Raw genomic sequence first — 12,973 nt, 5'->3', positions numbered from 1 at the left:
GATACAGGTAATTCTAAAAAAGAGGAAGATTTGAAAATAAAATTACCCAGGAAAGTACCTCCATTATCAATTTTGTTTTGGCACAGGAGATGGAGCCTGCATGAACTTTGCCAAGTCCCTCAACTTAGAGACCATAAACCCTGTAAAATGTCTTTTAAATGGAGATTATACTAATAACAAACCCCAGAGAGTGTTGTGAAAAATAACATAAAAATGAGAATGGCTTGCTTTATTAATGCTAAATGATAAATACCTAACTCCCTTATAAAATCGTACTGAGGATCAAATGAAGTAATGAATAACATAGTGGTTGGAAAATATAAAGTATGGTTTTTGTATGATTTAAATCTCAGATATGCAAGAAATGCCTTTTGTATTATTTTTAATACAAAAATATCCTACTTTTAACTCCAAGACTCACTTCCACCATATTGTCAAGAATTGCTGTAGCCTTACCAAAATGGCACCAAAGACTGAGAAGTTGAAATCTTCCTGAACACAGGGACGAGGCTGTCATGTTCCAGCTACCATGGTCACATCTGATTTTCTCACTATCCAAGAGATCTCCTTGAGGCCTGGGAGCTGGCCCCTGCTTCTAGAACAGTCTCAGGTGGGAATCTTTGGAGGGTTGGGAATCTGGGTGTGGTCACTTCTCCCTTATCCACCTCCATTTTTTGGGCTTCCAATATCTAATGTTGAACTCTGGAGTCATCCTGCCTCTCCAGCATTCATCTGGGGACCCGGGCTCTGGTTCCATTGCTCTGGGGCCAACAGTCAGTGAGTCTCTCCTAAATTATTGGCGTAGGCCTGGAAACCAAAGCTAGGAAGCCTTTCAGTCTTCTGCTTCTTGCCTGACCACCTTCCTCTCTGAAGGGATGAATCTGAGGCACAGAGTCTGTTACACCCTGGAACAGAAAGCATGGTCCAAAATGAAAGGGAAACATGACGGAAATGGGAAAAATAAGAATATATTTTTAAACACACATTTTATGCAGACATTCACATAAGGCTTTCTGTTACTGATGACCAGTTGTGGAAAGAAAGCAGCTTTGATTTCCTGTGAGGGATACTTTAGACCTCCAGGAAGGTGAGGAAGGCAGCTTCTTGTGTGCTTTTGGCTCCAGCTGCAGAGCTGCATCAGCACATGGGAAAGGATTTTTGCTTTCCTTCTTCCCAACTCTTCGGCTCCCACCATGCACTGTGATGATGGTACAGGGACAGCTGTCACGGCTGAGGCTTGAACAACTCAGCAGCTGTCAGGCGCAGGGAGATAAGGCACAGATAGCTCTCACGGCCTCTCCCACTGGCAACCACCCCCTCCTACTTCTAAACCAACCACTGGACACTCCCTCATGGTCTGTTGCAACTAAACGGTGGGTGATGAATTCCTTTAACTGGCTCTGGGCCAACATGATAAAGCCAAGACTATAAAACTCACAAAGTACTGCAAGAGAACAGAACCCACATTCTCTCCAGACACTGAATGTTGGAAACGACATATACACCATCCTTTGGGGATTGAGTTGTTTAGGAATATAATTCCTAGGTGGATTTTTTTTTTTTTTCCAGAAGGAGACTATTACAAAGTGAACGCAAAAAAAAAGGACTACCTTTCTAGCTTTTGTATAATTTGTTAGGCGAATAAAATACTTCTCTCAGCAACACCCCAGCCCCCATCTGTGTTTTATGGAAAAAGATCTACTACAGGCTCATAAATGCAGTTGGGACCAATAATTAGCAAATGCAATATTTCAGAGCAGACTATGCATTTCCTTTAACAGGTAATCTTAAAGAAATATTGCCCCTTGATTACACCTAATCACGCAATAAAAGTATGATTCCACTTTGCAGAGATGTTTGGTTTCCTTAGGTCTTTTATGCCACGCCAAGAATAAAGCTTAATTAAAGTTTCATTCACTAATGGTTTATCGTAAAAACTATACTCAAGACAAAAAAAAAACGTGTTGAACCTGTAGTTTTCTGAGAAGAGAACATGTAAGTAATATTTTTATCTGTATTTCTTTGCCGACGGTGTTCTGGACTGGGTAATCTGTATGGAGGTTAGAGTGTGTCCTTGTGTCTTTCTTAAAAACTTTGAGCCTATGAAGTGTCACGCCATCTTTGAATGATCACTCATTTAATGAAGCCAGTTTAAAGCCATGAAATGGCTTACGAGCTCCTACGTGTTATGTAACATTTCCAGTGGTTACTGTAGCAACATTTTGTCCTGTACAGCATTTCAGTTCCATGTGAAGTAATCTGTATTGTTATACGATGCTTTGTCCCATAGTGATAGCCATAAAGCATGCTTAAGGGTTTCAAACACTGACTCCCCACTCCCTTTTGTCCTACCTGAAAGGCACCTACCAAACCCATTTTCTCCTTTCATTTAAGATTAAAGGGGGACAGATGCTCTGAGGAGGTTCGTCAGCTGTGCAACAACGACCCCTAGAGGCGCCACTGCCTCGAAGGCGGCCAGAACCTCCGAAAGCTCAATGCGCTTTATTTTCCTTATCCTGAGAGCTACCACAGCGTTAATCAAGAACCGCTTTTACTTTGAGAACATGCGCTGTTTTTGATGCCCAGAAACGAAAGTCCAAATTTGTGGGAGCTTTACTATCTACCTATTTATGGCACATAAGTCTTTGCTTTCTTTTTGTGCCATTTAAAGGAATCCTGGACGAGTTGCTTTCTATTCATCAGCAAATCAGCATATAACAAACTTGTGCGTAGTCAGACTGTAACGCCTTTGCTAGCTTTTTCGTCAGGCAGAGAAGACGCTTAGAAAATAAGTTAAAAGCTCAGAAAGAAAGAAGAAAATCCTAGCGCTCTTGCTTTGCTAGGTTTGCAAATGTGTGTAGCCCCGGCAGCCGGCTGATTCATCCTCCGAAAGCCTGAGAGCTCCATTTGTTTTGTTGATTTCACTACCCCCTTTGTTCTGCTTCAAACCTTTCAGAGGGCTGAAATGCATTATTACCTTGTTAAATCTCAACCAAAATCATTTCTACAGCCTGAAGCTGTTTTGACGTGGGTTCAGCGTCTCACACACAAAAGAATTGCTTTTGTTCCCAGAAGCTCTCATTGGCTGAGTGGCCTTTGCCCTGAGCCAATCAGAAGGTAGTCGTTAGGCTTGGCTGGCTATTTTTAGCCTCACTCGCAGAAACTCTCGGTCTTGGAGAGAGAAGGCTGGAGAATGAAAGCAGCGTAGTTACAGCAAATGGCTAACTACATTTTGCGTGTCGCGGCGTGTTTGGCATTTTTCCTTTAATTCCTCATACGCTGTTGCATTAGGATGTGTTTTGGTAAACAACAAACTTAGAAATAAAGCTGCATGTCCTAGTTCCGAATTATCCATTTAGTAAAGAGGCAGAAAAGTCTAGCAAACAGCATTCCCTTTTTATCTAAAAGCACTGTACGCTCGTATCTAGTTATTTCACAAACACATAAAAATGCCAGTTACCATATAGAGAATACTAAGATTTTTTCCAGAGAATTTTTATAAATTTTCATCTTGAGTTAATAGAAATTTTCAACTTGCTCATCATGAATTATAGTCATAAAGTCGTCCTTTCCCCTTGCCCTTTAAAAATGTATATAATTATACAAACGAGTATGCACATGTTGTGTAGCAATTAAAATCATAAATATTCAGTGTTTTTTATGCATGGAGATAAAGTATTCTTTTGAGCATGTTCTTTCATTTAAGCCATTACTCAGTAGGCACAAGAAGTATTTTTCCCAAGTGCACTTGAAGTGACAAAGCATGACCACATAGCATTTGGTAATTATCCAGTATTATCAGGAAATGAAAGTTGCCAAAGGGAAAAAGTTGGTCCCTAAACTTTGATTTTTCCATCAACCATCTATTTAACTGGGCAAAAAGGGGGCAGAGCCAAAGTGAACCAAAATTTTATGACATAAAGCAATTTTAGTAGCAGGAGGGGAGACTTCCTGAGAAGAAAACAAAGGACCAAATCTATGTCTAATTCCTAAAATTTTTTACAGGTTGTAGGTTTTTCCCGTATTTATTACTCAAGCTTGGCCTGTGACCTCTGTTGTTGTTGCTGTTTTTCTTTGCTTGTTTTAAGAAAAATCTTTTTTTATTTCCAGTTGCAAGCCATTGAGGTGCCATTTAGACATATAGTAACAGGGAATCTGGATCATGGGCATACTGAGAAAACTGGAAGGCTTCCAGAACGAGAAAGATTCAAGATCCAAGCTGGGACTGCGGAACTAGTTTGCTGTGGGCTTCGGTGAGCAAGGATAATCAAGTACATGGTGGGCATAGATAGGCCGTGGAACTCACAATAAGTTCACCAGAGAGAAGGGAGCACCAAGGAGCTTGGGGAGGAAGCTACCTTGCTTGAAGCAATATGGAACACAGTGTTTGGGGGACATGTCCCCTGGGTTCCTAAAGATGAATTTGAATGGCTGAAATAAGGCACTTTGGAAAGAGTTATCTTTTTCTTTCCAACATCAATTTGGTGCACACTGGGACAGGTTTTAAGAAGGCAGCTATACAATAGCTCCCAGGAGTTCAGCTACGTTTTTGTAGGCGACCAGCTGCTAACAATTTAGTTTAATATGCAGTCCTAGTAAATTAAAGGAATCTGATAAAGCGAGACCCAGCACGATTCTTATTTGTTTGCTAATGCGTAGCATGTTGAACCCCAGCAGAAATTAACCCATTGCAATTTTTCTATTCAAGACCTGCATTTTATTTTCTTACTTCCCTGTGCCAGGTGTTTTGGCTCCTGACTTGGTCATCTGAGCAATTCCTTAATTTTATACTTGTCTGCTTAAAAAGTAAATACATAACAATAATAAAAATTTTTGAATCATCTTTATTTCCAGTTCTCTCTCTGCGTTTATATTTAAGCACTTTGAAGGTAAAAGTAAATAAAATGCAATAATAAGAGTCTGCTGTTCCTTTGTATCTTAACCTCTCTACTTAACATTTGGTTAGTCTTAAACCTGCGTGGTGTACATTTTGTTTTCTGTGGGAACTGAGACGCTTGTGGGAGGAGAAAGATGCAAATTTGCACTTAGCTCCATCTCCATGGGAGTGGTAACCAGAAAAGAGAAAGGATGCTTACTTGATGCCAAAAGGATAAAAGAGATGCAGACTGACTGGAGATACCAAAATTGAAGAGTGCTTATTTCATTTTTCTATACCTACAAATGATCGTGTTACCTGTGATAGCAGTTGTAAAATGTGCATGATTACTAATTGATAGAAAATTGTTCCGATATTAATTACAAAATTGTGAATGCTTGAAATAACTGGATTTTACCACTCATATCTATAAATGCATAGAGCCAATAAGTCAGACGAAATTATAACAGGTCAAATTATCATTCTTCTACAATGAAGTAGGTATTTTCTTAGAGTAACAGTTTCCTGTGTTCTTGGCAAAAGCACGGAGTAAGCCAAGTTTGTCACGAGTACCTCTGGCATCTCCTGCTTTCTTCTCACCTCATGCATGCAGCACTTTCAAGACTTTTTTGCTTTTTTTTTTTTTATTTTAAGGTATGCTTTTTGGTGAGGAAGATTGGCCCTGAGTGAACATCTCTTGCCAATTTTCCTCGTCCTTTTTAGCTCCCCAAAGCCCCAGTGCATAGTTGTATATCTTAGTTGTGAGTCCTTCTAGTTCTTCTATGTGGGATGCACTCATAACATGGCTTGATGAGTTGTGTGTAGATAAACACCCAGGATCTGAACCAGCGAACCCCCAGCCTACCGAAGTGGAGCACAGGACCTTAACTATTACGCCACTGGGCTGGCCCCTCAAGTTTTGTTTTAATTCTCCCTTCTGTGTAACCTCACCTCCGGCCAAGCCTGCCCCACTGCCCCAAACGCTCCTCTCACATCTTGTAAACTTGTGGTTAGGAGTGAATCGAAGATCCTTTTTTCTCCCTTTTTAGATTAAATTGAAAACACGACAACTTTTTCTAAAATTATTCATTATCAGATGTGTGTGTGTGCTTGTATGTGTATTACTGTCCATTGAACGTCAGTGTGTGGAAGGTGCCTTCACATGCCAGAGAACACATTCATTGCTCCTGGGTTGTCATCGTTTCAATCTGATTAATTTATGGTCTCATAGAAAATCTTCTGGGTGGATTACGTTAGCTTTGTTGAGACCACTGTGCAGAAAGTCAGTCTGTATAAATATTCTCCTAGGCTTGACAGTTTCACCTTAATAGGCTTAAGAGTTGCCTGTCACTTGTCCCTAGGCTTTTTAAAAAATCTTGTGAATGGTTCACTGTTGGGCCAACAATTTGTCCCATATTAATATGAAAACCAAAAAACATGAGAAGAAAATTAGAATCACATGCATAATTTAGCAAATTAGTTGTGAGTAAAGGAAAGCGCCTTTTTACAAACTTTTGAGGACCTTGTAGGAAATAAAAATCTTTAAGGACATGAAGATACCCAAAGTTGGGATAAGGGGCAGTTTGGGGGAAAAGATTTAAGTTGACGTCTAACTTTGTGCAAGGATGACTGACATTTGTAAATTTTAGTGTACAGACTGCAATAAAGCCTACAAATTGAAACACCAACAGCAACGATTGTAAAACAAATCGTCTAAATCAATCTTTTAACTAGAGTGAAGTAAATGCTGTGAGAAAAATGAAGATTTTTATTGTGACAAGCAATTCAGGAGCAAGTAGATGTCATTAAAATTTTTACAACTATAGGGGCCGGTTCCGTGGCCGAGTGGTTAAGTTTGCGCTCTCCGCTGCGGTGTATGAGGATTTGGATCCTGGGCGCGAACATGGCGCCGCTCGTCAGGCCACGTTAAGGTGGCTTCCCACATCCCACAACTAGAAGGCCCTGCAACTAAGATATACAACTGTGTAGCGGGGCGGGGGCGGGGGCGGGGGCGGGGGCGGGGTGGGGGGGTGGGGGGGAGAAGGATTTGGGAAATAAAGCAGAAAAAAAAAAAAAGATTGGCAACCGTTGTTAGCCTAGGTGCCAATCTTTAAAAAAACAAAAAATTTTTACAACTATAAAATAAAGACAAAGGAAAATGTTGCTAATCATAGAAACAAATGAAATATGAAGAATGAAAACAAAAATAGAACATGTAATTGGCATTTGTACTGCCTTAATTCTTCTGGCTTTTATCAAAAGATATATTGTATATTGCTAATATTTATTCTAAAATGTATTCCCCAAATGAGAAAATAGTTGTATTTACATTATACTGTAAGTATAAATTCAATTATGTTTTCAAAAGTAGATATGGAGAGTGTAATAATAGCCCTCAGGGTAAGAGAACAAAATCCCAACATTCCTTGATTTTTTAATAAAACACAGCTTATCTTTATGGCTTGTACACGAAGGAAAAATATGGGAAGAGCATATGTAAAGAAGGTGAGGAAAAACTTAGATGAGGCAAAAAAGCGTAAACAATTTCGAAATGATGTATAAGTAAAGCAAATTAGTTTATCAAGCTGAAGGAATCTGTAAATAGGAGTTTAACATTCTTTTTCATTGGCATCCAAAATCATTAATCATGTGAAGATTCGTCAATATAGTTAGATGTGAACAATTGAGAAGGGGTGTGGCTGGGCGTTGGTCACATAACTCTGAATTTTACAAACCCAAAAGATTTCAAGGTCTTAGGTGAGGTCTCCCTCTCCTTTAGAATATGTCCTGAATCAGTGGGCAGAAAGCGAAAGTGTGAAGTGACACTGTTAATAGTCTTCATCTTAGCTGTGTGCCTAAGGGGTCTTATTTACAGCCATCTTTCCAGTGGCGCTTCTTTCCTCTTTCATACATTTTGAAAGCCTCTGTAATTTCTAAGTGAGGATGATTTGTTGCTTACCACTGACAGAACTACCAAAGAATGCTTTTAAATGCCTGTTCCAAACACAAAACTATTGGGAAAATGCTGTGAAAAATCACTTAATCTTTCTTTTTTTTTTTGGCTGGAACGCTTCTGCCCTTCTGTGGAGTCGTTAAAAGTGGAACAACTGTAGACTGCCCTGTAGTCTGTCTTGACACTTGATGACTTAGGTTTGTTTTGAAAAGGCCATTTGTTGATGGATGGGTTTTCCATTCGGGAGTGAGTACTAACGTCCATGGCAAGGTCCTGCTTTGTTCCTTCGTTTGCTTACGGAAACATTAATGCTATGCTTCCTTTGATTAAAATGATAAAATACATGATTGACTATCTTATAGGATCCATCATACCACGACCAGTGCTTGTGACGCCAGAGTGCATGCTTCAAATGAGCACATGTGCTGTTCAGCAAATTACTCCTGAAAAGTGGCGTACGCACAGGCTTCTCGAAAACCCCACAGCTGCGGTGCCCAGATGCTGGCTGATGTGCCACTGAGGTCAGCGTGGGAAAAGGAGTCTTGATGCTTAGTGGAGGACTTTATATTAAACTTTACATCAGTTGCAAAACACAGTCTAAATTGATGATGGATGAGGTGGCTTGAAAGCTGGTGAGTATTTCTTTGTCACCCTTGAAAGGCATTACTCTTTACACAATAGACAACCCCATTAACCTCTGGGACTAAATCTCCTTCGATAAAATCATCCCAGACTTTGTGTAAACGTTGCTTTAAATGTAGTCATTGGTATCAAAAGACAATGAGACAACATGGGAAAGTGGACATAGAAGCATTTTCTGACAAAAAATATAAAAGATGTGCGTGTTCCATATGTAAAGGCTGAGAAACGCAAGATATTCATGTTAATTTCCAACCTTCCAACCTATGTTAGAATTTGTGGAACACACTTAGAACTAAGGAATCTGGAAGAGCAACCAAACACCTCTAATCCAATCAATTGTAGAGCTCCCCTTTTAGCATTTTATCTTTCTTCATTTAATATTATTTCTCAGAACAATCAGAAGTCATATGGTATGTTCACAAATCAGATTTCAGTTCATGAATTTTGCTATCACTATACAGTATACTCATAGCCTAAGGCTAATGCAGTCCATCCAATTTGGAGAGCAAGAGAGAAATTTTTTGTTCAGAGGAAGAGAGGAAGGCTGCTCAGAGAGTCATCTCCTACACTTAGAAGGAATTTTTCTTTTGGTTATTTCTAGGTGGAAGAAAAGGTTAGGTCCACCGGAGTACCGGAATAGCCCCTGATAAGGTGGAGTTAGCTGCCCTAGGCAGTACAAAAGATTCTGAATTACAAAGAAGTGATCACAGAGCTTTCCCTGATTAGGAAGGATATGCCCGTTTCCCACAAGAGATGTCAATCTGGGGATGCTTCTAAACAAAGCCCTGTCTGTGGTGCACGTGTTGTTCCCTGTTGGTTTAGTCAGTTGAACTAAAAGGAAGATTTGGAGAACATTCAGAAGTGAATATTTCTTCCAAATTATTTCTGACTTCCCTTAGGTCATTTTAGGTATACTCTTTATGTTCTTTCAGTTATTCGATATTGACATATCATGTAAATATGAAAAGATATAACTGCTATCCTTGAGAATTTCTTACGACTGAGCTGTAGACTAGTGTGGAGATATTTACAAAGTAAGCTATCCGGTGCTTTAATCAACAATAGGGGCATACTTAAGTCAGAGAAGATAGTGTGAGACCTTTAAACTAAGACCTGGAGGGCAGGGAGGCATTTAATAATGGGATGGAGGGGACAATCCAGGCAGAGTGGACTGCTTGTGCAAAGGCACAGAGGAAAAACATTCAGAGAAAATAATTCAGTAGGTATAGCTGGTAGCAGGGGATGGACACGACATTAAATGAAACCAGACTTTAAGGTGCATCCACATCATAAAAAGCCTCGCTCCCTTCTGCTATAAATAGAGTGACCGTGTCATTTATCATCTAAACTGGGCCACAGAGGGGGACGATGAGTGACATAGAGGGGTGCTATTAGTAATTACTCTGATGAAAATGTAAACCAGAAATCTCCTTGTTGAGGGCTGGCCCCGTGGCGCAGCAGTTAAGTGCACACGTTACACTTCTCGGCGGCCCGGGCATCACTGGTTCGGATCATGGGTGCGGACATGGCACTGCTTGGCAAGCCATGCTGTGGTAGGCGTCCCATGTATAAAGAAGAGGAAGATGAGCACAGATGTTAGCTCAGGGCCAGCCTTCCTCAGCAAAAAGAAGGAGGACTGGCAGTAGTTAGCTCAGGGCTAATCTTCCTTAAAAAAAAAGAAAAAGAAAGAAATCTCCTTGTTGAACTGAGACCTCTGGTTTCCCGGGCTGTAGGCAAAGGGTGACACTGAAGAATTTTGAAGAGGAAAGTGGTGAGCTAGGATATAAATGTTAGACTGATAACACTGATACCAGCAAGGAGGCTGGGTTAGATTTCCAGTCACTGAGATCTAGCATTTAGAAAGAACTTTTTGCTAGCGACAAGAACCTGAGGGCCCAGGTTTTCCTGGGTGGCTGAGGATGAACTCAGTCGGGTCAGTGAACCCACGAGAAGACCCTTTTCACCCATCTCAGATCTTCAAGAGGTGATGTTGCTTTGCCCTTTTGAGTCCATAGAAACATAAATTTGCTGGTGAGCTAGCTAGTCAGCAAAACGGGGCTCTCTACTTGATTGTCTTGCCATTTTATGAAAGTCAAAGGAAAATGCTGGAAAAGGGTTGGGGAGCTGGTGAACCACTGCTACTCTTCTCTTCCCGTGGTCCCAGAGTACTAATGTTTATGGAGCTGCAGCTGCGTCAGTGATGTGCTGCCCGCTGGGTCCCTGTGTGGTGCTCCCTGCAGCAGTGGGTTGATGGGACCACTAAGTGGAGGTTGGGACGGAGGCTTGGGGCTGCAGGGCACATTAAAACTTCAGTAAAATCACTCATGTAAAGCAACTGAGCCCGAAGGGAGTACAGCTGTTTCTGCTCCTGCGTACAAGGTTTTCAGAGTCAGACAGCCACAGCCTGAGCAAATACCTTTTGGGTTTATTTCTTCCGTCTGCTGGACTATGATTTGCAATTTGAACCTTTACCAGTGGAGGAATCACAGGTCTTGGAGGAGCTTCTGTTTTGTATTTGCTTTCTGGCTCCCCTCTGTGTTCATTAGATAATGACCAGCTTTCCTAAAGCCTCATTTTCACATCTTATTTTACTTTTCTCTATCTGAACTATACATTTTACAACATTTCCCTGAGGCAAAACAACCGTAGCCAAAGTTCCTATAAAACAGTCTTGTGTATATATCAAACCAGTATAAACAACATTATGGTTTTAGACAGCCCTTTCTAAGTGAGTACTGATTCTCCTGTTTACGTATTTTAAATTAACTTACATAAATTACTCCTGTTACGTATTTTATTTTGGTACAACAAAATTTTTTGAGCATACTCTTATTCTAAAAAGTGTTCTCTTGATGTAAAGAATTCCCATTTTTATTCATTCATATATAGAACAATTCTTTGTTGAGTATGTGTCACGCTCCTGGTGCTGTGCAAAATCCTGGGCTCATAGTGATTTGAAAGACAAAATCCTTCCTCTTAAAGAGGGTACAATTTATTGGAGGTAAATGGAGGAGGTTAATGGAAGGAAATAAGCTGTTTATCTATAGCAGTCGTTCTCGAAGTGTGGTCCCAGTACCAACAGCATCTGTATCACCAGGGAACTTGTTAAAAATGCATATCATTGAGCCCACCCCAAATCTATTGAACCAGAAACTCTGGGTTGGGGCCCAGCAGTATTTGTTTTATCAAACCCTGTGTTTGACCCTGATGCACGTTCAAGTTTGAGGACCACTGAACTATACTATAATAAGATGCCCGCGTTGGGTGGTGTGGGAGGACATGTGAAACGGGGCTAACTCAGTTTTATGGGGTCAGGAAATGCTTCTCAAAGAAGTTATTTCTAAATGAAAAATTGAAGGATCGGTAGGAATCGGCCAGGGAAAGGTAAGGTGGAGTGGGCAGAAATTAAGTCCAAGGAGAGCACGTACTGAAACAGGCTAGAGTTGAAAGATAGCGGGGCTTATTCAGAATTCTGGAGGAGTTCAGGATGGCTGGCCCTGCCACTGGTGGAGGGTGGGGCACTGTTGACATCTCCTATCAAAGGCCAGGCAAAGCCTCCCATCGCATCTGCAGATGACAGTATAGTGAAAACTACAGCTGCGGTCAGAGGTGATAGTGGGGTTTTTCACACTGGGGATTTTCACATTGGGGAGGTCTGGTAGGGCAGAGTAACGCAGGTGGGGAAAGAGGCACAGCTGGAAGCATGACGTTAGGGCATCTCTGGGATGCATCTGGGCAGACACGCAGAGAATCAGCAGGAAGGAGAACCCAGAAAAAGCGCGGCTCAAGTTAGGCCTCCTCCTCGAGAGGATAGTGCTTAGTCGGCTTGTGCTGCCATAACAAAATAGCACAGGCTTGGGGGTGAAACAACAGAAGTGAATTTTCTCACAGTTCTGGATACTGGAAGTCCGAGATCAAGGTGTCAGCAGAGTTGGTTTCTTTGAGGCCTCTCTCCTTGGCTTGCAGATGGCCACCTTCTTACTGTCCTGATGTGATCCTTCCTCTGTGCACACACCTGCTGGAGTCCGTTCGTGAGTCCTAATCTCCTCTTCTTAAAGGACAGTAGTCATATTAGATTAGGGCCTACACTACTGGGCTCAATTTAACTTAATTATCTCTTTAAAGCTCAATCTCTAAATACAGTCTCATTTTGATATATTAGAGGTTAAAGATTCAACATATGAATTTGGGGGACAGGATTCAGCCCATAACAGATGGCAATGACAAGTGAGACTCCAAGTTCAGAACAAATAGAGTCTTTGGGGGTTAATTAAGACATGGACCAAGGGAGGCAGTGCTGACCAAGAGAATTCAGGAGCCTTGTACCTAGATCTGTGGATCCGTGTAAGAAAATAACCTGGTTTGTCACAACAATACCTCAAGTCCCTACCTGGGACTCCTCAAAATTCCCTATGCTGAAAAGAAATTGGTTCCATATTTGGGACATCATGAACTCGCAGGTATGAGAAAAGAAAATGTGGTATTATGACACAATAAGTGCA

The sequence above is a fragment of the Equus caballus genome, chromosome 28 (assembly GCF_041296265.1).
Source record: "Equus caballus isolate H_3958 breed thoroughbred chromosome 28, TB-T2T, whole genome shotgun sequence".
Classification (NCBI taxonomy): Eukaryota; Metazoa; Chordata; class Mammalia; order Perissodactyla; family Equidae; genus Equus; species Equus caballus.
The sequence above is the reverse complement of the archived record's forward strand: the minus strand, read 5'-3'. Positions refer to the sequence as shown.